Below are 24744 nucleotides of genomic sequence, written 5' to 3' on the forward strand. Positions count from 1 at the left end.
AGCAGCTAAAATGGCTTTGCTGATGCTGCTTAATCCTGGATCACCACCTGATTCATTCTTACTCTACTAGAGAGTTCACAAACTAACAAGAATCAAAAGCGAGCATTCATGCAAATTGGTATGCTCAGCAGATAACTATACGGAGAGATGAGACAAGATCCGTTGAGAAAGCAGTCTTTTTCTAGCCTCAGCTATATACAGTATTTGTAGTTAAAACTGCTACCAGTTATTTAAAATGGATTTGGTTAAACTGTCACAAACTATCTGTGTACCTATTTAAACACTGTTTACAAACGGCTTAACGAAGAGATAAAACCAAATCAATATGAAGCTTTTATAAGCCAGTGTACATTAATTTACATCAGGATTCCAGCCTGTTTATCACTGAGGAGCTAGGTTATGTATGGAACAACATTTGTAAAACAGACTACTGACAAAGCTATGCAAATGGCTGCTGTTGTTCTCGCAGTACTGTCAACTCAGCTTGGGAACAGCTACTGCTGTGGTTTCCTTGTGAAAGTCTAAGCACTTTACAATCTGATAAGAGACACTGTAAGAGTATATATTATAATAAAGACAGAAATTCAGTTTCAACTCTTCTTCCTCATACATACACTAGGATGACAAAAGCTCCGTATGACGTATGTGCAAGATATTCTGCGCTTTAAACATGAAAACTGCAAATCTGAAGCTTAAGTATTTGAACTTGACACTGCCTCTAAGCACTGGATGAGCCAAGCAAGATTTCAAATGTTGGCCCTTTCCAGCTTCAGACAAGATATTTATAAAAAGTTTAGCTTCCAAATTAGCAAATTTAAATATGCATAATCCAAATATCTGCATGTTACTTACCTGTAATTCAGAATTAGGTACAGTTCTCTGTAACAGCATTCAAAAAATTCTGCTGGATTACTGATGTCAACTTATTGTTGAAATGCTGATTTCATGCAGAGAGTATAAATGGCAGAGGAGAGAGTGGAAACTCAAGAATCACTCACTCAGCCCTTACTTGGGCATCCACAAAGTTTGCATGCTGGAGACACAGCCTTCTTTACTTCTCAAATAAAACAAAAAACACATTACATGAACTGTAATAATATGGCTTCAGAGAGATGCATAAGCAAAGCATGAAGGGGAAGTGGCTCTCTCCACTGTGTGTCTTCAGGTACAGGGAGAAAGTTCTGGAATTGACAAATCATAAACCTCAAAACCAAAGAAACCTGCTTGCTGTATAGGCTGTGTGATAACAGCTAAAAATGACAGATTTTGGTATATTCTGTAACTAACCTCTGGAAATGCTGTCTACAATAACACCTGTATAACATGAATACTTCAATGCATGTCATTTTTCAAAACAATAATTGGCAGAGAGAGACTGGTTATATTACTCCAAAAACGTACGCTACATGGCTTAATGAGACTAGCAAAAAAAAATTTAAATAGATCTGCAACAGTCTTTAAAGTAGTCAAGAAAGCCTGTGTGATGCACTGCTCCTCCCCTTTCCAGAACAACGGCAGAGGTAAAGGATGCTTTATTTCCGAAGCTTGGAAATTCAGGTCTTGTCTACCTGAGCCACTGGAGAATGAGCACAGCTACACTGCAATTTTAAGCAAATAAAACTCTGGTCATAAAATACAGTGTGTATCGCCAAGCTTGGCATGACTCATTCCTTTTGAAACTGTGCCTTAATATCTAAAAGGCCCTGCCACTCAGCTTGTTTCCAGGAATACCATCTTTTTTATACACCTGCCTAATAGCTTACAAGTAGGTTTTGTTTTCAATGAGAGAAGACAAAGCTCTAGCATAGGTCTGCCTTTCAAGGCAAGCTCCTTCCAGCCATATGACACAGACATAAAAGAGTAATCATCTCTGGTTTAAATGGTAGCCTTGTTGACAAGCCACTTTACTCCAGACTCTTTGGTCCTCTAGTCCAGTCTTAGGCCATATGACTTGACTGCTAGAGAATAATAATCATCTTCATAAGCACAAGGAGAAAAACTAAAATAAAGAGTGGCTACAAAAGGATTTCATTCTGGATTAAAAGGGGATTTACAGAAAAGGAAGGAGAAAAGAATCACTGGTAAGCTGCACTTATCTTCTGTTAAGAAAAGATTATTTTCTTTTTTCCTTTGTGTCATAGAATCACAGAACGGTTTGGGTTGGAAGGGACCTTAAAGATTATCTAGTTCCAAACCCCATGCCATGGGCAGGGACACCTTCCACTAGACCAGGTTGTTCAAAGCCGCATCCAACCTGGCCTTGAACACTGCGAGGGACAGGACAGCCACAGGTTCTCTGGAACAGCCACAGCTGTTCCACTGCCTCACCATCCTCCCAGTAAAGAGCTAGTTAATAAATAGAAAAATATTACAAAGATTAGAGGTAAAATATACAGACATATCTAAAAAATTTAAATGTGCTTACAGTTTTATTGAGAGTTTAAATTAGCATGACACAACCATTCTTTTACAAGGGAACTTTCTTACTGACTTTGAACAGGACATTTCTCTTTTCATTTTCAACTTAATCAACAAAAATTTAGCTGTTTTTCAAATTCTGAACATTCACCTTTTCAAATATGTCTGAACATCCCCCTCACACACACAGACACAAACCCCTACATCTTGAAATAGCTTGAAAGATTCACATTAATTAATTTGATTATAAATTACTGGGACTTTGGTAAATAATTCACAGCTATTTCATAAACAGAGGGACTAGTGCCCTGCTTAAATGCTAGTGATAAATTGAGAAGACCTTCTTCCACAAAAATGGCTAAAAATGCTTGTATTTTAGAGATCCAGCTTTAAATGTTTTGTGTTAACTGTAACATAACATGTCAGTATGTGTGTACACAATATGCATGTTTTAAATAAAAGCATTTTCCTGACAAGGAAACTGGTCTCAGCTACAAAAGCCATAGCAGACTTCCTGCTCTTTCATTAGACCTAAATGAGAAGTCAAGGCAAATAAAAAAAAGAGTGCACGTTGCTGCTTCTCCAGGAAAACATTGGTACAAGCCAGTTAAAGAGTTCAAGTATCAAGGCCAAGCTAACCTGATATTATCCTAATAAAAATCCTTGTCTTATGGATCTTATGCCCATATTCCAGTTAGAAACAACATTATCCTTGCCTGCTTATCGTATGTCTATATTGTTAACAGTCAAAAATAACTTGAATTATTTGGTACAGCTGCTGTTTCCATTAACATATGCAATTAGGACCTAACGATGTTGTGACATAGGCAACACATGGACATATGGCTATATCATGGAAAACCCACTTACATAGCACTGAAAGGGGAAAGACTGCCAAAAACTCAAATTCTGAAGGTCCAGTATTTCAGCATCTATTGTCCTTCTAACCTGGGATTAAAAGCAAATATTTTGGAATTCGGAAATGAGATAATAAGTGGAATGGAAAATAACAAAAGGTAACAGCATTCATACAAAACCATCTGAATTTCCTTTTCTAACCCTCAGAGCTCAACATCAACACAAACTGTCAGACCAGAAGACAAAGTCAGGCTAGAGAGAACTGATTTTTTTAATTGGCTGGGAATCTTAAATTTCACCTTAAATATATAAAGAATTGACTGAAGTGGCAAGTGTTAATTTTCAAGAAGTACCCAAAGAAACACAGTATTTTTATTTAAAGAAGGAAATAAAAAGGGAACCAGTTCAGCCAGCTGAATTTCAATTCCTGAAAAAAAAATGGAACAACAAAAAAAAAAAACCCACAACTAAAAATTTGGCAAAACAGCTTGTAAGAGCCTGGACAATAACTGCAACGGAAAGAAAGCCAAAAATCAGTTTGACATGTATGTTGAGGACAGATCCTCAACAAATTTTTCTACCTTCCTTTTCTCAACAGGAAGATGCTAGTATATGTTACAAGTATGACCATGACTCTTTTTCATGAAACTACAGCACGATGAACACAAAATTGTCGAATGCTAAATGGCTCACTGCCACCATGACAGAACATAGCACATGGGATTCCATAGCAAATGCCCGCTAAATGTGGTTCTACATAGAATGGCAACTTGAATTATAGAATCAAGAGAATGCTTAAATTTATGAACCCGTAATACAAAGCCTGTTAAGGACTGAGGGAACCTGAGAGGACATACTTGCACTTCTAAAGGTTCTTGAAAAATTAGGGAAATGTTCTAAAATCACCTAAAAAAGAGAACACAGTTCTTAGGGAAGATATTTAAGTTATTACTCTCTGGTAGAAATTATGAACTATACAAAGATAGGAAAGGGTAACAAGATGTAAGAGACATATGGCTTTGAAAAGAATTACGGTTATAAAGGATTATGGCATCATGAGGTCAACATGAAACAAACAATCAACAAAACTTTAATGTGATTCATGCACAGTAATTTAGCTTGCAAGATAGAGGAAGCAAACCTCTCTGCTCTACTCTGCAGGAACACCCCATCATTGGTCAACACATATCAAAGGTATCAACTGAATGCTGTCCTCTGCATTCTCACCAACAAAAATGGTCAGATGCTCAGAAAAGATAACTTGAAAGACTAGGGAAAAAGGAGTAAAGCATCCCTGTCAGTGTTCAAGGCCAGGCTGGATGGGGCCTTTAACAACCTGATCTAATGGGAGGTGTCCCTGGTCATGGCAGGGGGTTGGAAGTAGATGATCTTAAGGTCCTCTCCAACCCCAACCATTCTAGGATTCTACAATTTTTTTCTAAGCAAAACCAGCACAATGACATTTGATCTAAGGAGGAGGAGACTGAGAAGAAATATTGATTCTTGACTGCTGCTAGTCTTTAAAACAAGCAGATAAACTCATGCACAGCTTAGATGTAATAATTGGTTCTTCCCCGCTGAATCTTGATAGATGTAACAGATCTCTAAAGATCCTTCCCTATTCTGTGGGTTCTATATAGCTAGCTATAACACACATAAGGACAAAATAAATAATCAACATGTCCATATGGGAAAGTAATTTGGAAATCACTGTCTCCAAAGAGAACATTTGGGAACTGCAAATCAGGCTCTACTGTGCATTTATAGTGCCTAGAAGGGTAATTTGATCTAAAATGCATAAAAGTAGGAATATCAGGTAGAACAAACAATCACCTTTCTTATATACACTATGTTGATCTGATTTTTTAAGAATAGGATGACTTTTCTGGTGTTAAAACTATCTGGAAGTACTGGAAAGATTTTTATGGCTCCTGTTCTCTTGATAAAGAAAAGGGGCCCCTTAATACACAGGTTAAAAACCCTCAGTCTAGGCAAATTCTGAAAGTTTAGAGATTACTTCATTTTTTTCACATATATGGACATACATATATATATACATACATACCCCTAAGACTAATTAAGATGTCTGAAAAGGAGAAAAGATTGGGGGAAAAAAATAATAGATTTTTTTAGGTTCATAGATCAGCTCATAGAAAACTACAATGAACGGAGACTGACATTACACAAATGTATCTTGCAAGGATATTATTTCCTATCAGCAAGAGCAATTGAACTCTGAAAGCTTTTACTACAAGAAATGGACATCACTGCTTCAATTTTTTAAGGTTAGATATTTTTCAGAAAGGTATTCTTATATTCAGCTTTGGGGAGAAAAACGGAACTCCATATCCTCCATATACAAAACATCGAAACAGATTATCACAATTCTCTAACATGGCTTAGCAGCCTTAAAACATCTTTCCCTCAGCTATTCCATTAGATATTTCCTAGTCTATGCGTTTTGCAGCAGAAGAGAACCAGAGGAACTGAATGCAAAAGTGACCTGATGCAGAAATAGGCAGAAAGAATACTTCAGGGTACCTCAAAGGCAATAGCCATATAAAAATCATTCCTTAAATTCCACAAAGAAAGGAACTTTTAAGACTTGGAAAGTAGAAAACTCAAAAGGCCAAGAGAAAAGACACAAGGAGAAAAACGAACATAGTGGGAAGAAGATGCCCACTGTCCATCCGGGAAGAAATGCTGAGTTGCCTCCTGAAAAGGCTCAGGGCACAAAATATGTGCAAAAAGAAATTAAACTTATCTGGTCCCAAAGACTATGGAAAAAAAAAAAATTTCATTTTTCCTAAAAGCTGCCTGACATGTTTCATGTTAATTGTACCTGAGGCTTTCTGTTGTTCCTCCATAAGCTCAAACTTGCCTGATAAAGCAGTTCCAAAGTCACTTTGCTTTCAGGAATGTCACAAAAAGCAAGCAGGCATTTTATTGTTATTGCTGTACTGACTAATCCATGTCTAAGCCTACCCTGTACATTACATATAGTCAGCATTTACATTTTAATTACCGTACAAGCTGTTCCAAAGGAATCTTTCCCTTCCCTATAGTAACAACCAGGAAATAAATTTCCAGTAACAGACTATGTTTCCAAGTGTGGTTATTCGTCATGACAATTTAACCTTCAGGCCATCCTAACAAGTACTGCTAGAACAAATTCTCCCAGCAATGCATCAAGTCGTACTCCAAAACACTGTCAAGGCTGCTACTGGATCCTCAGCAGAACACTTCAGCAATGTAACTAATTCATGCTGCCTACCTGCTAAAGAAAATTTAAGATTGCTAGCACAGCTGGACCTTTTCTGTGACTGCAAAATAGCATATCTAACATTACAACTTACAGGTCCCAGGCTTAAGGTCTCAATATTTTTGCCACTATGTTGTCATAAAAAATTAATAATAATGACATTTTGTATGTCAAAATAAATTATAAAGTGATTGGAAAACAGAACCTAAGTTAAATAGAACTAATTTTTAAAAATTAAGAGATTACTGTAGAAAGGATTCCTTAAAATCTAGTAACATGAGAGATTAAGCTGCAAACACGTATATGACTCCAGAGTACCCAGACATTTACTTATAGAACAGAAGAGGAGAACCTTAGCACTTTTTTGCTGTTTTGCAAGACATGTCAGAGTAAGCTGAGAGAGACAGAATACATACACTCATACTCTATAGCCATGAATAAATATATTTGTGATGGTAAAAGAAATCAAGCCATATATACACTTAAATTAAATTACAGTTAGATTAGATGTGTACTGAAGCTTGGACAGAGTACTCAGAAGGGAGTCCTAAGGGATGATGACATGGGGAGCAGAGCGCCCCCAAACATAAGAATGAAAGGATGTTATAATATCACAGTATCACAGTATGCTAGAGATTGGAAGGGACCTCGAGAGATCATCTAGTCCAATCCCCCTGCCGGAGCAGGAACACCTAGATAATGTTACACAGGAATGTGTCCAGGTGGGTTTTGAATGTCTCCAGGGAAGGAGACTCCACAACCTCCCTGGGCAGCCTGTTCCAGTGCTCCGTCACCCTCACTGAGAAGAGGTTTCTTCTCAAGTTTAAGTGGAACCTCTTGTGTTCCAGTTTGCACCCATTACCCCTTGGCCTATCATTGTTTGCCGCTGAGTAGAGCCTGTCTCCATCCTCGTGACACTCCCCCTTTATATATTTATAGACACTTCTAAGGTCACCCCTCAGTCTCCTCCAAACTGTAGAGACCCAGCTCCCTCAGTCTTTCCTCATAAGGGAGATGCTCCACTCCCTTAATCATCTTCGTTGCCCTGCGCTGGACTCTCTCCAGCAGCTCCCTGTCCTTCTTGAACTGAGGGGCCCAGAACTGGACACAATATTCCAGATGGGGTCTCACCAGGGCAGAGTAGAGGGGAAGGAGGACCTCTCTCGACCTACTAACCACCCCCCTTCTAATACACCCCAGGATGCCATTGGCCTTCTTAGCCACAAGGGCACAGTGTTGGCTCATGGTCATCCTGTCGTCCACTAGGACCCCCAGGTCCCTCTCCCCTACACTGCTCTCTAACAGGTCGTTTCCCAACCTATACTGGACCCTGGGGTTGTTCCTGCCCAGATGCAGGACTCTACACTTTCCCTTGTTATATTTCATCAAGTTATTCCCTGTCCAACTCTCCAGCCTGTCCAGGTCTCGCTGGATGGCAGCACAGCCTTCTGGTGTGTCAGCCACTCCTCCCAGCTTAGTGTCATCAGCAAACTTGCTGATAGTACACTCAATTCCCTCATCTAAATCGTTGATGAATATATTAAATAATACTGGTCCTAGTACTGAGTACTTGAGGCACTCCACTAGTTACAGGCCTCCAACTAGACTCAGCCCCATAGACTACAACTCTCTGGCTTCTCTCCTTCAGCCAGTTCACAGTCCACCTCACTACCTGATCATCCAGTCCACACTTCCTCAATTTAGCCGTGAGGATGCTGTGGGAGACTGTGTCAAATGCTTTGCTGAAGTCAAGGTAGACCACATCCACCGCTCTGCCATCATCCATCCACCGTGTTATTTCCTCATAAAAGGCTAAGAGATTGGTCAAACATGATTTCCCCCTGGTGAAGCCATGTTGACTGCCCCTCATAACCCTCTTATCCTTGATATGCCTTAAGATGGCACCAAGGATAAGGTGTTCCATCACTTTCCCAGGGATGGAGGTGAGGCTGACCGGTCTATAGTTACCTGGGTCCTCCTTCTTGCCCTTTTTGAAGACTGGAGTGACATTTGCTTTCCTCCAGTCCTCAGGCACCTCTCCCGTAATATAGGGTTATCAAGCTTTCAGAGACTGCTAAGAGATGCAGGGGAATGCAGGAGGGACATACAAAGATAAGGAGTCACAGACAGCGTTAAGTGTGGTACATGTTAGATGAGAAACCAGCTACGGAAAGAACTTTGTGATCTGGGGCTGAAGTCACATGCAAGAAAATAACAGGAGATCCCAAATTTCTTCAGAGTAAAATTGTGATTTCATAATACCAGCCAGGCCTATGATTGTCTTACATCAATCTCAGTAATAAAATATTTAGGATTTGGAATCGTATGCATATCTACCACATCTTTCTAAAAGAGTGCTATAAATCCACAGAACAGAGGGTGATATGGAAAGGTGCCCTTCAAAAAAAACAGGCCTAGAGCAGCTCAATCCTGAAGTCCCATTTCTCCCTGAATAAAATTCTAAGTTCATGGAACTCAGAAAATATAAAAGAAATATAAAAACTTGTTCTATATGTGATATGGAGATAACAGAATGTGAAGGAGTTTAAAAATGTGAAGAAATACATATATATATATGTATAAAAATGTAACAAATTATGGCACATATTACTGACCTGAATTAATGAAGAGAATGAAAATGTCATCAGCCAGGCATACAAGAAAAGAACAAGCTGACTATGCTAAAGCACTCCTGGAGCTGAGCCATCTAACAAACACAGGAAACATTCTGGGAGATAAAACGCTCCACCAAGCATTCTGAGACAAAGGGTTTGTTTATAAGATGGGGATTTTTCACAGTATTTTAAGGTAGGTTCTGCTCCTCTTTTCAATGTTTTGGTTACTTTACAGCCACTTCAACAGCTTTCAATTTAATATTATGAATTTCTAAAACTTCAAGATTATCAAAACCTCTAAAATTCTGCTTTTAAATGTTCATAACACTTTAATTGAACTTCAGATGTCTTATAGACAGTGCGTCCTACGCAGAACAACAGTGTAGTATCACTAAAGCAGAAGCCTGAGTGATAGTACAGCAAATGACATTAAAAGAAAAGCATCACTTTCTAATGTGTTTTGGATAATCGCTTTTAATGTAGATACTTAACATCAGTTCATATTAACTGGACTCCAATTAAATGCTGTAAACATTCTTATTTTATTTTATTTTTAAGCTGAAGGTTGAATTTTAAATTCTTGCTAATTTATTATCCAGGGGATGCATTAGCAGCAATACCTCCTTACTGAGTTAGGACATACACATATTACAGGGTATTTGTCAGCATATTACAAGTATTTGTCAGCTGAACAGGCCAACCAGGACTTGTCTGCTTTGGTCAAGACTTATTTTCACATGGAAGCTAAGAACATATGCAACCTACCTAGGAAGAACAACTCTGAACTTTGCAAAACAGTCAGGCTATTGGTTTATTTTTTACCCCAGCATCTGTACCAATGCCAACACTGCATACGTGTTCCCTAGTCAAACTACTTCAACCAGCCAATATAAAATTCCTGGGAGATCAAATACTCAGTCCTCCAGAATCCAGAGCAGGTTTGAGTTTTTTACTTAACATAAAATTCATGTTGCAATGCTGTTATTCTAGGAAGCAAACTAACATTTCACATACTTTTCCTAATACTAAGCCTGTGGACAAAGAAGCAGTACTGTATTGTACTGTATAACAGTGTATAGGCTTGTATTTTAATTGCTAGTGCAAAACCGTTCAGCCTACCATTTATTGATTCATAGTGCTCTGACAGTCCTAGGAAAGGTTGTAACATATTCATATTTCTGATTTTCATATGTAAATTAGATTTTTAAAATAGGGCTTAATTACAGCTTAAATTCCCCCTCCTTCCCCATGATGAAGAGATACAGTCACACAGCTTTTACTGTAGGATAAAGCTGATGAAAGTGATTAAAATAGAACTTGCTGTACAGTTGCTCAGAACCATGCTCTTGTTTTCTGCAGCTTCAGCATTTCCAGAACTTGCAGGAAGGCATAAATAGACTACAACAATGAAACAGAGCTCCACCAGAGAGCTGAGACAATGTACGCAAATACAGGAACTTCCCTTTTTCAACTTTTGATAGTCCCTAACCCATATAATATCCTGCATGAAAAAGTTTAGAAGATATAATTTGGACAGGGGAAAATGCTAAACTTGCCCTTGACTAAAATTTTAGTTTATATTCTAGAATTTAACTGGGCAGTGACTGTGGCGAGGATCACATTTCCTATGTAATTGAAGAGAATGTCAAAACTCAAGGGGACATAATTCAGGTTGCATGAGTGATTTCAAACACAAACAGCACCCTGCATAAAACCCCACTAAGCTGCAGTCCTGGAAACTGTGGCACAATGCTGCTGCCCCATGGTACAGGGATAACTTTATTCACAAACAGAAGTTTCTTTACACATCACAGGCTCTTAGACGCCAGAAGTTCTGGTGAACAGCAATTTTATACCCATATTCTAACTTTAATTTTTCCCCCATTTCACCTCCAGGGGAAAGGAAAACCTACCATGACTACACAACTAGAGTGAAGATTTGTGGACAGAGCCCAGTTTTACCCCCCCTACACCTCCACTCTCACAACTAATCTGACAGCTGCCTCCTATTCCTAGGCAATACCCACAGCTGCTGCAAAGTTTTCATGGGCATGGGACTGCACAAAGGCAAATCCTTCTTTTTAATATTTATACCCCAGAGAAATCTGAGTGGTAGTCATGGTAAAAAAAAAAACAAAAGGCCTCTTGTGTAGTTCAACTGCTGCCTTCAAATATCAAAAAATCTGCTGCAAAAAACTGACATTCTCTCAAAGTCATAACAATCCTTTCCAAGGAAAGGTTAGGGCATATCTATAGAGATTTTGCATATAATATTACCTCAGCAATACAAAGCAATGCTAATTTAGAAAGAGATACAGGTATAGCTATAACCCCCAAATTTATAGTAACAAGAAGAAAAAAATACTTCTATTGCTACAGTTTATAGCTGTGGATAAAATGGAGAATTTGTGATATTGAAATTTTAGACTGACAGAAACATTTCTGAGCATTATAAATAAAACAGGTAGAAATATAGGTAAAAATAGTTAAAAAAGGGGGGGGGGGGGCAAAACCCGAGAAGCCCTAGAAGCTGCAAAACCACTGAAACCTACCTTGATGCAAGGTGATTTCCATCTTCTATTTAATCTATAAGCCAGCCAACCAACCCAATTTACTGAATCATGCACTTTTTCCTCTAAATCAAACCCTACTCAGTGCTTTCTTCAGCCCTGATTTAGTGGCCTCAAACATTAGATTAGTCACTTGTAATCTATCTTTTTGCTTCAAGTCTTTCTTTACTCTTAAGTACACTTACTTCGGGGGATTTCATTCTTTTCCTTCAGTTTTTCAATGCAGAGAGGTTACAGCCACCTGCCTGCATAAGTAAAAACAGAGAAGTGGAGGTTTATGCTACAGTGTTTGGAGTTTTTACAGTGACTGAACAAACTGTTTACATATATTTGCCTTAGTTTCCACTTGAAGCAGAATGGTGTAACTCAGTCCAATCCCTCTGTGCAAGAGTTAATTATTTATCAGCTTCCTCTTGGCAAAGATTACTTTCACCTCTTATTTTAAGGCACTGAGGGTACCAAGGTGTTTCCTGCTTTGTCATTTATCAGAGCAGGCTTATGATTTATTTTAACAAGAAACAAAAGGCTATCACAGAAAGTGTAATGCCCCACATTACAGGGAATATAATTCTAATAACTACCAAGGCAAGCTTCTAACTCTGAATGTTCTCCAACCAAAGCAAGAGCTGTTAATGCATGCTTATCCACAGCACTGTACAGACTGCTGGTATATTCAGGCATTACTTCCCCCCTGTCCATTCTCCCCAGTTGGAATGTTCACAGTATTATGAATAAGTTACACCTAACCCCACAGAGATAACTCACAGTTTTATTTTTGTGTGTATACACTCAGATGTGCACACAGATGTACAAACACTCCATGCCATGTTACTAAAACTCTGGGTTTCTCCTGTCAGGTCTCACCTTCTAACAGGTGTGTACATGCTGTTCCAAAAGCTAGCCTGAAGAAATTAACTCTTCTATGGCTTCCACCTCCATTTCTAGATTAAGATTCCTCATTGTAAGAAATAGTTAGCACCGGCTAATGAAGCCAATGCTTTGGTTAAGCTTTGAAATTGGTACCACACATCTACTATGAAGTCACTAAAGATTTGATAAAATCTGTTTCTTTATTTAGCTTTTAGTTGCTGACACAACAGATATCTTCCTGATTCCTCCAGGAGACATGTAATTAAATTCCAGAATTCATTAAATGTTTGTACACTGCCTATTCCCTGGGCTGCATGACAAAAGATCCTGAACAAGTGAGCATAATTGAAGCTAAACATTTCCCTCATTCAAGGATAAAATTTTGGCCTCTATCTTCTAGAAAAAATCCCAACTTTTTAAAAAAATTCACCTTTTCCTTGAAGATTTAAAAGAAGAAACTTACACAAGAGGCCTTTGCGCTTTTCTCCTCTTAATTTTATCTTTATTATTTGTAAACTACTGCACCCTCTCAGCATAAGGAATTAATCAGTTCTCTGAGCTACCCAACCAATCCACGTTTTGTTTCTCCCAGCCAAGCATCTGTACCTGCCCTTCCCATCTGCTGTTCTTACTCTTGACTTAGCTTACCATATCAACCACTGCAACTTCCCTTACAGTTTCACTAGACAATAGACGGGTGCTTTCCTGAGTGAGGATGCCTTCCGTCTTTTCTATCACTCCACCATCTTTTCCTCATGACTAAACTGAGGTGATAAGATGAAACACATCAAACAGGCTTGTTCATCTCTTTTGTTTAAACGTAAGTTACGCATGCCAGTTTTTCCAAGATTAAAATTAAGATATTAAAAAATTAAGACAAACGCAAAGACAAGCCAAGAGCAAGGACTCCAAATATATATACATACACATCTATATAAAAAATATATAATAACATATATATGCTACATTTGTTCTAAAGCAGACTAGGGAGAAGGCCGTTTAGAGTCAACATGAACACATTCCTACAAACCACTGTAACCATTGTTAAAGATTTACTTGGTTTTGCCTGTGTGCAGCATTACTCAATTGGCCATTTCCATTTCATTTAATAACATAAATGTGATGAAATGCTACAGAACCCAGTGTTGTCAATGCATAACACATTTTAGTCATATGTGTATTGCCCAGGTTAGAAAAACCTGTAAATGTAAGAATCTTAAATGAAAAAAGAAATGACTCTGTAGTATATGAATCCCATAGGCTGAAGAACCAGAAGGAAATAAAACCTAACAAGTCTCAATGTTTTGGGAGGCTGCTGGGAGCCAAGACCAGACTAAGAGGTCAGACTGAGGAACAGAGAGGTTTCCCTACAGCAGAGTCAACAGCTTCAAAACCAAACCACTTAAACATTTTATCATAGTGATCTAACATTAAAATGGAAGACTTAAAATAATTTTCTTAGGCTAGAGTAAAACAAATGTAAGTAATTCCTGGTTTTCTTGCATCTATGGACATGGCCAAAATCTGACATGTATTTCCTGGGGAAGGAAAAAACCCTTTTAAAAGAAAGCGTCTCATTTTGCCTCCAATGCTCATTTTGCTACCACCCAGTAATGCCACCGAGAGCTCTTTATTCTTCCAAATGAGGAGGAGTCACAGAAATACTGTTCCTGTTCTCAACACTACTGATTTAATAATGTGCCATACCACTACTTCTCTATTCTATTCCACCCTGGCTCTCTGTTTAGTTTAAATATTTTCCCTCCTTCTGGTCGTCCTTGCCCCACTCCTCTGTTCACCGTTCTTGTTATTCTATTTTTTTATTTTATTTTTTTAACTAGAATACACCTGGGATTAATTGCTATGATGCTTCTTTATTTCACGCTTTGTCTGCTATTTGACCAAGAATGGAACAGACAGATCTGAGTAGTAAACACAGAGCACAGCCCACCACATTATGTAAACCAAGAATTTGTTTTCCCTTACGTGCCTGTGTTGCACTTGACAGTACAGAATGCCATCTGTGATCCAATCACACTTTTTGACACCCTCTGCTCCCAGCTTCCAGTTTTATTAACCAACTTAGTATCAGCAAATATTTTCTGAGGTTAAGAAAGTGTCACTTAAAATAGCAAAATAAGAACTTTGAGGATTTCCTCACTAGCTTTTTAAAGCCTAGAAAGAAATCTTAAAGCATAGATGCATACTTTAAGCTTACCAAGGCCTAAGTCATGCAAACATAATGCTGGCAAATTAACGAAGCCCTAAATAGTTTTATCAGCAGTAAAACATAATTATAAAAAGTTCTTCTCAAGAGTCCCTACAGCTTACATGAAAAAAAACTAGGGATGGGGTAAGCAGCAAGAGAAGCCCCTTTCTTTAAGCCAGTCTTCAGGAACCTCTGAATCAGCTAACAAGCTTCCCCCCTTCACACAGCTATCTTTAATTACACTAACTTAAGGATATATTCCACTCACCAGTGAGCATAAAAGAAATAAGGTTGCTAGCTCTCTCATTCCTATACAACAGGAAAAACACTTTCTCTATGGCAAAAGTCACTTCTCACTTCTGCTTGTTACATAGCTTATAATTAGCAACAACAACAAATTAGAAATCACAAATACCATTCCCATTCTACTCCTCCATTTGTAGCTGCTGAATTAAACATTTATTTACTTTTTAAGCTTCTGAGGAAATCTATTCTCAGTCACTTTTCGGGGTTAAGAATTTAAACAAAGACACTTGTGCATCACAGAATTTAGAATCTCTTTAATGGTAATTCCTCCATAAGCGCAGGTGTTACTTCCTCATCACTTCACTCCAAAGAGCAAGGAATTTTAATGGGATAGTGGAAGCTTATAAAACCATCACTGAGGGTGCAAATATTTAAGAACGGAATGTTCACTACTGGTTAAGCAGCACCAATAATGTAACAAGGCTAATCTTTTGAAAATGTTGACTCTATTTAGATGAGGAAAATACAGGTACTTAACCAAAAGCTGATTGGTAATTTAAATATTACCAATTACTGCCTTTATCCATATTTAAATATAACAGAAGCAAAACTAGTTATTCAGGGTGGATGGTGGGGGCACTGAACTTGGGTTTAAAGAGCTTTCTGGCTGTCAGTTTCTCTTGTCTCTAACCTTCCCTCTGATCCATTGCTGTTCTCATTCTCCTATGTATCTTTCCTCTTCCTCCTGAAGACAATAACCCCTATGGTCAATGTTCCTGTATTTTGTGCTTGCTCAAACCCTTGTTACTTGATAAACCCCACAAGTTCCTGCTTCACAAACTAGCTTTTCACAGCCTTCTGGTTCTGCATGCACCTCATCTGAACCACAACAAAAATCCTACCTACTTTCCATGTAATCTTCTTCCTTGTTTTTTTTTTTTTTTGAGAAGTAGGTTAATGAGTTCTGATGTATTCAGTTATGGCAGATACTTTGTCAGCTGGAACATTCACTGCAGTTTATCAAATCTCTCTTAATACAGTTATGGTCTGAAGTTACTGTAACAAAGGACTTCACAGGGGTTTAAGTCCTTAATTTATTTTTTTTTTTTTGGGGGGGGGCGGAGGGAAGCAGCAGCAGCCACAGCTCACTAAAACACGATCAGGAATGGTAACTTGGTATTTACAGGAACAATGAAAGACATTATTGCAAGTGTAAACAAAATTTTACAGAACAGACATAAAAACAGTTTAAAATGAATAACTGCTTTCAGTATAAGCTGAAGTCAGTACATTATGAAATCTGAAAAACAACTTTCAGCTCTAGTTAAGACACAGGAAAGTTCTTCAATACCATACATACCCACCCAGAAAAATACAAAACAGATCTAGACAACTCACACAGGCCACACTGTACTCGGAAGAAAAAAACAAAAACACCCCCAAAATAACTGCCCTGAACTCATTTAGCTCAAGCATTTGTTACAAAGAGGTTAACTGTGCTCATTCAAGTTTATTTGGATATTAAATGCAAGATAAAAAATCTCTAGATGAAACGTAAAAAGATCGTATCTTATTTTTAGGAGATAAACATATTCGAGAGGTGTGTTCCAGCTCAGCCAATCCCGAGGCTGTTGTGCAGCTCTGCCACCTCTCTAAGCCCAATCGCAGCTCCGAAGGGAAACTCGGCTCTGCTGTTTGCCTCAGCAGTGCTGATGATGAATGGCTGCTTCGGGGTAGAGATCAAGCTGTGTGGTAAATCTTTCTATTTGTTCCATTTGCCTTTCTATTTTAAACAGCTTCAGTGGTCTGTCTTGGCACCCTACATTAAGTACATGTGAATTTCATAAGAGAAAACATTTATGTAAGTGAAAACATGGCTTTAATTTGTCCTCTCATTCTCAAACTGAACAGTGGAACTTCCATAAGCAGCTGTGGAAATTTACTATTATTTTGTATCCACCTTTCAGAAAAGGTATAGCATAACATAACTTGATTGTACAGTTTTTGAAAGGTCAGCTTTGCAGTGATAGCAGGTTTTAAGATGATGGCGTTCTCCACCTTTCTTCCTCCTGCCACTGTGACTTTGCAATATGACTTTTAGGATGGCAGGAGAAATAACATGCAAGCAGAGTATGTTTATTAGAATATGCCCTTCAAATATACAAAGACCTAACATACAAGCCTTGCTTATCTTCCGGCTGTGCTAGCATAATGTATGCCAACTGAGCCTGGCACCAAAGTTCACCATTTTAAAGGAATGCTTTACACTAAAACCTGCTACTAATTTCTAAACTGAAGAGACTAGCAAACACCCAGAGACAAGCAATGGGGTTTTTCTTTTGCTTTGAAACACCATTCTTGACTTAAACCCAGAATTTCTGGCCAGATTACAGTTTGGCCAAATCCTGCTTTCTCTTATACTTCCAGTATGGTGTTCTTTGTATCCTGACATCTCAAAGCTAGCTAACGTTTCAGTGGCCAACAAAAAAAGCTCAGTGCCTTGATGGAAATTACTCATACTCTAGTTCTCTCCCCCAGCTTCCATTGTTTCTTTGAAAGCTTGAACATGTTTAGCCACTTCTGAATTAAGGCAAATTAAAAGTGAATGAAAGTAAATTAAAAGTGAAATGCCAATAAATTGAAATGAAAGGGGAAATATCAACACTGTAGGTTGCCTGTTCATAATATCAAAAGAAATTACTACATCTCTTATTTGACGTAACTTCCACCAAATTCCATTTATCTCTAACTTTGTTCTGTTTTCTTAAGCGCAGTAGTATATAAAACTTCTCTGGAAGTACTGCGGTGTCAAGTAAACATTTCTCTAACTTTATCCAAGCAGCTTTTCACATAACTTAAAATTACTGTAAAGTTTCAAGAGTGTTAATTCCATTGATAAGCAAGCTGAAATAGGGCTATTAATTCATCCAAGATCACACAGCAAATTGGTGAGTGACAGGGCCAGGAACAGAACTCATCTGTACTCCCAGGCCAGTCCCAGAATTGTTATGCCCATTTCAGTATTACTAAAGAAGCAGAAGGTACATTTCTGGGGAGAAAAGCCAAGGGAAGATTTCTTAGTAAGGAGTCTGGAAGAAGCCAGTGAGAACACCGATGTGCCAAGTCCTTGAGAGATCAAAGTCTCCATTATATTTCCAGTCCCTTCTTACAACAAACCAACACACTGAAGTATCTTTCAACAGGACACACTAATGGGAATGTAATACCAAGCCCTCAGAAGTTAAGATAAGATCTTAAAGGCTACCTACAATGGCTTTGATTACCAGAATTTGCAGCTGACAAGTTCATAGATTCACTGTGAAATTTTGCAAATACAATGACTGAACAACAAAATAACCACAACCCCAGTGCTAATCTCTTAGGAAGAAATCAAAATAATTTCATTAGAGAATTGTCTGTTTGTACAGCTTATATTACAGTAGCATGCAAGTTTCATTTTAGAAAGTATTTTAATCTTTAAATCAGTTTTAAGATTGTTCAAGGAATTTACCACCTTCAAGAAAAATTCCAGGACAGGGATTGTGTTCTGTGTTCAGACAGGCAAACTAGACATTTTGAATGGTATTCTAATGGTAAGACAAAACACAGTTAAGTCATGCTAACAAGGGGTTTTCGTTTGGTTCACCAGTAAGCATTGGAGAAATAGTGCAAAAAAGCTCTGCACAAGCATCTTGAATAAAACATGTCAAAGTAACCTAGAAGGAAAACAAACAAAAAAACAAAACACACACAACTAAAAATGTACTACTATATTTGTCTGCTTTCAGCCCTTAGAGCTGTGTTGTCATGCTCTGTCAAGGAGCTGCAACTAAATTGTGACTTCATTCTGTCATTTTGGATTTCAGACAGTTAAACTTTCTTTGCTTTATTTCCTCACACACACACCCCCACTCCCCTGTCCTGCCTCAGCAATACCTCTTCTGTTATGCTACCATGCGTCAGAGGGATGTGTTACTGCAGCCACGCATCCTGTATGATGCAAGTATGTGCAATCTGGAAGGACTGTTATTGATATAGGCCCAGTATGTTATGTGCTTTATAGGCACACAAAGTTAGACAGATTCTGTCTGAACAGTCAACACAAAAATCAATAGCCTCATATAGTAAGTACCAGTAAGAGCTGAATAGATGTTTAAAAAACAATGTGTTGATTTCATGACACATCAGTTGGCAGCATGAAATACTGTAGGAAAATAGTAAGATGATGGCAGAGCTGTAAAGAAGAGCAATGAGAAGACTTGATGAGAGACAAGGGAACAGAAAGACTGAGGATATTCTAACTATGGTAGTCATCAAGTACAGGCATGAATTTGATCTATGCACAGACTGCTAAGATCGAAAATGGAGTCTGCAAATCAAAAATAAGAGATGGTCTACCTCAAAGAAAATTAATATGGAAAACATTGATAAGTTCAATGGTGCAAAGTGCAAAAAAGGGCTACAAAAAGAATACCATGCAAGTGTAACTAACATGGACATACAGCATTTGCACACAGTCACTGGTTAAAAATGTGCAGTTAACCTAGGTATAAAGACATTTTTTGCATGGATTTTACCATCCAAGGTGCTTTCATTTCCAGATTCTGCCAGTTTGACATTTGCAGGCTCCACTCTCCCCTAATGATTGCTGGCTGTACAGCTTAGTGAAATGATCGATTGCTAACTGCCAAGTATTCTTATGCCTTAGCAGGATAAATGCTACTTCTGTCCAATAATATGATTTTATTTGGCAGTTGATACAAAATAGGCATTAGGGTTATGATTCACTACTTGGTTGTCTTAACACTGAATGAATGTCTTTCTCTCTGACATTTTGTAATTGGACTATTAAAAGGCTAAAACAGGCAAAAAGGTTTCAAAAAAGTCCTCTACAGAAATCTGCGTATTTCATGGGGCACTTTTCAAGGACAAGAACACCAAACAATCAGCCAGAGGTGTCTCAATTCTAAAGCAACATTTATTGCATTACTAGCAGCTATACTTTTTCCTCATACCTTTTCCTGCTGACCCATTTAAACTCCCATGAAACTCTAACTTAGTGAAAAATGCTGCTTAGTTTTTAGTATATTCTCAAAGCTTTATGTTCTCACAACCTTCACAGAGTACAGAATTTTCTGAAAGGGAAAACCTAAGAGTACCAGCGAAAGAGAGGTAACACTAAACAAGCTTCCAAAAAACTTCCTAACTTCACATGCTACTGTGTTGATCCCCTCTTTCTTGCTCCAGAAACAGTAAATAGACTTGCTCAGCTCTATCTTCATAGGAGCCAGTAGGATGCATTACAATCCCTCCTTGATTCTGGGCGCTATTCCACCAGCACTGTTGGACAAGGCTCCAAACTCACATGAAGCAATGAGCCCAAAAGCCTCTGTCCTCCAAAAGGCTGGATCTTGAACCAGAAGTGCAAACTGCTAGACTGTCATAAACTGAAAACAGCATCTCAAATTCTTCTACCCTAAGTAAGAAAAGGAATTACTAAAAGCAATGGGAATTCAGAGCATGGACCATCTCCTCATTCCATGAAACCCTATGCCAGAGTTAAATGTCTGGTTTCCCCTTCAGCTTATAACATAATTCTTCTAAAAGTTAAAGCTTATAAGCCAGCATTCAGACAATATAAACTGTAGGAGCCCAGAGAGCTTTTTACTCTTTCTTTATATCTCTGCTATTTCTGGACTCTGTTTGGTCCAGGCAGAGGTCTAACTACAGTCACTCAAGTCACTATAGATCACCCTTTACCCAAACAACTGGGTCTAATAACAAGGCCTGACTGAGCAAGATCTTAGGCCCACAGTGAAACAAGCCAATGTGGGAATAGTTTAACAAATGTACATTGTCTAGGCTGGGGAGATTCCCAGATTTCCAGCAGGGAGAAATCAAGCAGTGGATCATTACACAAGCACAATGTCGTTAGATTCTACTTTGCACAGACTGCTGTGTTCCCTGGTTCCACACGCTAGGTGTAAAGACCCACAAGCAAAGGACTGAATGGAGTCTGTCCTTCCTTTCAAGGATACTAATAACTTAATCTTAAAAAGAAAGCTACTGGGTTTTGTTTTCCTCTGGTTTTGTTGCTTGTTTCTCCATTTGATATTTGAAGATTAAAACTTTACAGAAGAGGGAAGGACTCACCGCAAAGGAAGCCTGCTAACCTGACAACAGGCCAGCCTTCAGTTTTATGCTAGCTATTCCAGAAACAAAAAAAACTGCACTATTTTGAAGTTCTGTATTTATAACTCTAGGCTTATGAACATTCATAAAGCTTTTACAACTAGGAGGTCACTAAACAGTCACCCCAGGAATTGTGTAACTAATTCATGTCACTTGGGGGAGGTGAGGGAAACTACTAGCCCAGTCTTGTGGGAAATCAGGGAAAGAAGCAGCCATCATCTGCCACCTTCTTTAATCTACTGCCAATAGATTAAACCAATAATTATCTACAGCACCACTTGATGTTTGGCATTTGATACATTTCCTTCCTCTTCAGAAATCTTTAAGAAAAAGTTTTGAAAGTGATGGAATATATGCCTTAGCATGCAGGCATGTTTTAACACAGAAGGCAAAGTAAATAAGAGCTGTTACCAGAGTGAGTTTACACAACTGCAAACAATCAATTTACCACAGTCTTCTGAGTTAAATCTTGTCACTGCAGCCACAACAACTGACAGTATGCTCCCTGCTTGACGTGTTTTACACAGTAAATCAGACAAGTCAGTTTTTACAGATGAGCTACTCGGAAGTGCATGGTAATTTAGTTCACGTGCAGTCATGTGAAGTTACCCTAAAATCAGAAGGCTTGAGTACGAAGTGTTGCAGCATACCCTGTGAGTCAGGCCACAGATTTTCGCAGTACTGTTCACAGAATCTCTGGCATTTCAGGATGCTCATGGCCATCCACTATGAACAAGATTAAGCTGTACACAGATTTATGTTTGAATGAAGTTATGTTACACAGAGTTGAAGCACACTGTCACTCAAGAAGCATCTCCTATTGTTTGATATAATTAGGGGATAAGAAACAAGAAGGCATCTGCACATTTAATATATGTTATTATGCCATCTAGTTGCATGTCTGCTAGAGGCTTACTTCATTTGGCCTGAATACAAACTTGGAAGAACTTCAGGTTCTTTTAATGGTAATGATCTAGTTCCTGTACAGTACGGTCAAGTAAAAAAGCCTGGCATAGGAAAACTTAAATAGCAACAAGAATACACATTTCTTTTCAATAAGAATTTAAGCTTCACTCTATTAAAAATCAACACCGCCTACAGTACTTGCTGACACTATTTTGCTCTTCCTCCAGACTGTTCTGCTGGTTCTGTAAGCCTGTTAGCTGTAGCAGTGCAGGTTACACACATCTTGTTGCACCTGGGTTTTGAAAGCAAGTTGCAAATCCACCTGAGACCAATTATTTACTGTCCAAAGAGCCAAACTTTACTATGAAGTCTTACATTTTAAAGAACTATTTTTCTTTTCCTCCAACGTCAATTTATAATAACATTTTTGTCCAAAACTAGAGAAAACTCTCAAAAAAAAAAAATATTCAAGAGATACACAGTTCTACTTCAAACCTTCACTAAGTGCTTGTAGAGCTATTTAAGTATAAAGGAACAATGAAACCACAGTGCCCTCAAGTGTGGGGGGATGTGAACTGGAAGAAGGCTGGAGATTACTGGGAAGAGAAAAGCTCTCAAACCTTCAGAAGGGACCCTGACTGAAGCAAAACCTGCTTACTTGAACAAGGGAACACCACAAAGGTAGTTTAATTATCTAGTGTAGTAGCCTTTAAATGGTATTTAAAGGAAGAAATACCTTAGTGGAAGGTCAAATTTTACACTGTAGAAATAAGTCCAATGATGCTCAAGACAACACCACTTCAGTGCCTGCATCTCTTGGCAAAGATCACACTTTGGTCTATCAACAAGAAACACACAAGTTATATTTATTTTAGTATATAACAATTGAGGTGGATGACACACCTTAACTAGCACTCACAAAAACCTGTAGGTCAAGTTGGAAGCCACCTAAATTAGCCACCACCACCCACCAGAAGGCACCTGCTTCTGTTCAAGACCACAACCTCAAGACCAGAGACTGGCTTTCTCACCTCAGCTATTAGATCACTTAAACAAGATAGAGGCCAAGTTCAACTCATTAATAAGCCTGAGGTGATTTCAGCTTCCCCTCCCTAAACAAAGTTAAGCTATTTAATGATGGCAACACTGTCAGCACTTCCAACTGCACTAGTCCTGCTTTAGATGTAATCCTCAAGGTGTTCACTGGCCCAGAAGCGAGTGCAAAAGCTAGTCCAATTCTCTTGTCTTGGGAGCCCAGGCATGCAAGAGGCATGACTTTGAATCACCTCAGGCAGAAAAGGTGCTGAACCTAGAGTCCTCACTCTTTGGGAATGCTCTAACCACTATGCTATTACTCAGGAGTGGGAGGGGCAGCTCTGGTTTGTTTTGTGCAAAGCCCATCTGATAGTTCTTCAATAAACACTCCGCGAGAACACCATGTTCTGAGAGCTCTGAGAGGAGATAGAGAGGGAAACATTTAATCTCTGGATCCAGAGCAAGTTTGAGCAGAGGTGTGGAACTGTTGCCCACTTTCAAAACTCAAATGCTCTTACACATGGCTGAACATCTGATGGAGTTGTGCCTAGCTGCTCACTGACTTTACTTACACGGTTAGAAGTATCCTGAGTTTTGAAGATCTGAGTTGGGACATAAACACAAGCTTTCTGAATTCAGCTACAGTCTTTGGGCTGCAGAATTGTCTTTCAGCAACTTAGTGAAAACCAGGACCTTTGCCTTGATGAGTAATTACCATACAGGACAAAGGAATCCCCATGTTGCTGACTGTAAGTGCCACAAATCTTAAGGTATCGTATTCCATTAAAAAACAAACCAACCCTGTATTATAAAAGCATCAAGTTTGGAAAGCATACCATTCTGATGCTAGGAACTACCAGAAGTTGAGTCTGCCTAGATGATTCCAGCTTTCAAGTTTACATTCTGTTATTATGGGGAAATCTTCTGTTGGGGTTACCTTTTCGTACAGTTCCACCTGTTGCAGAACCTCACCTCTTATTGTTACCATGAGCTATGTATCACAGACAAAGCAGGGACAAATCAGTCAATGAAAACACTGCACATTAAGGTCACAATCATGATCTAAATGTACACCAACTGGCTGAATTACCATTCAGATTATTTTAGGAAGCTATACAATGCACATCCAGAGCTGTAAGAAGTATTACAGTATAACGTATGAAAATGCCTCAAAGATATAAGCTGTCTAACTCTTTCAGTTGCATATATATAGTAAGGGAATTGAAGCAATTTGAAGAGTATTTTCATCTAAGATGCCACAAGCTCCAACACTTCCCCCTCTTTCCTCCCCTTCTTTAATTCAAAACACCACCTGTGTTCGGCTACATTAGAGCCTGGTAGTAAAACTTTGAGCATATATGCAGTCTGGTGGGGCACTGCTACCGCCATGGCTTAATTGAGTAGAGCACCCTTCTACCTGCAGCAGGAGAGAAGCTAAAATGCAGCACAGCAGCCAACAAGTTTCACTGTGCAAGGTCCCTTTTAGCATGCCTGAGCAAGTCCTTTGTAATGGACCACAGTCACAGAGCAAATAATGTAGTTTCTTCTAGCAAGCGTGAACTG

The 24744-nt window shown here is 38.6% G+C and overlaps 1 protein-coding gene and 1 long non-coding RNA gene across 3 annotated transcripts in view; one reads left to right on the top strand and one right to left on the bottom strand.

Moving 5' to 3' along the window:
* The window catches only part of SESN1 (sestrin 1), an 80341-nt gene that overhangs the window by 36948 nt on the left and 18649 nt on the right, over positions 1 to 24744 (bottom strand). The window lies entirely within an intron of this gene.
* On the top strand, positions 9229 to 13881 carry LOC134166876 (uncharacterized). Its single transcript, XR_009966023.1, has 3 exons — positions 9229 to 9346; positions 13271 to 13430; positions 13870 to 13881. It is a non-coding gene; the product is annotated as an uncharacterized LOC134166876 (long non-coding RNA).

Source organism: Pezoporus occidentalis, unplaced genomic scaffold (assembly GCF_034315485.1).
Source record: "Pezoporus occidentalis ecotype Australia unplaced genomic scaffold, CSIRO_AGI_Poc_V1 ctg109, whole genome shotgun sequence".
Classification (NCBI taxonomy): domain Eukaryota; kingdom Metazoa; phylum Chordata; class Aves; order Psittaciformes; family Psittacidae; genus Pezoporus; species Pezoporus occidentalis.